Genomic DNA, 1,177 nt, shown 5'->3' with positions numbered 1-1,177 from the left:
AGCCCCACTGGGATAGCTGAAAACATATGCAGCAAATTGTATTTTTTTCTTTAAACCAATGATTGCTATGCTTCAGGCACTTGGAACATTGACTGACTGATTTCTTTTTCTTTCTTTCTTTCTTTCTTTCTTTCTTTCTTTCTTTCTTTTTCTTTCTTTTTTGTCTTTTTGAGACAGGGTCTTGCCATGCAGCTCAGGCAGGCCTGAAGCTCATTCTGTAGCCCACACTAGTCTCAAATTTGCAACAATTCTCCCTGCCTCATCCTTCTGAGTGGATTACAGGCGTGTGCCACCAACACCCGGCAACATTGATTTTCTAAACATCAAATCGTATATTAGTTATTCTACTCTTATGAGTCTGGAAATTCTCTTTGAATTAAAAAAAAAAAAAGCTCTGTCTCTTGCAGTAAGAAAAAGAAGGTTAGGATAGGTGAAGCGAACAAATGTTTATTCCTTAAACTTTTTCTTCCTCTGTTCCTACAAAACCCATTATCTCTCTAACATCAATTTTGCCTTCAACCAGTCAAATACACTTGAATATGTGGTTTTATGTTGAATCTTAAATGTTTTACTAACATAAAAATGTCTAATAATACTGAAAAGAAAAAAATTCACAATATCATCCAGCACCCCTAACCTTTTTAATATGTTGCCATGTGCATATAGTTCTAAGAATTACAAAACAAATGATTTACACTGTTAGCTTATATTTCCAGAAAGTACAAGTCTTTTCCTACATAATTACAGTACCAACACACCCCTAGAAAATTTAGGAAGCCTATTCCTGTCATTTACTTCCAAACCGTATTTAAATTTCACTTCTCTCCAAAGTATTATTACATGTTTTTTTTAAAATTCTCAAGCCAAGGTTTAATTAAGGATCCAATATTGCCTTTGATTATTATGTCCTCTTTAACTTAAAAGAATACAGACTACTTCTCCCTTTTCCTCCGTGACAGAGACTTGTCAAAGAGACAAGACAAACTCTTTGGGGTAACACTATACACCCCCAATTTGTCTGTTCATTTACTCCTGCCATCCTTTACACTGCTACTCTTACCGCCTGCATTTCAAATTTTTTATAAAATAGAGGTCGAAACTAGAAGTTGGGTTACATTCATCTTGAACACTTTTAACAGCAATGCTTCACAGGTGCTGCCGTCCCTAACGTGCGCAC

This window comes from Octodon degus, unplaced genomic scaffold, assembly GCF_000260255.1.
Source record: "Octodon degus isolate 3935 unplaced genomic scaffold, OctDeg1.0 scaffold00213, whole genome shotgun sequence".
Taxonomy (NCBI): Eukaryota; Metazoa; Chordata; class Mammalia; order Rodentia; family Octodontidae; genus Octodon; species Octodon degus.
Note: the sequence above shows the minus strand (reverse complement) of the source record.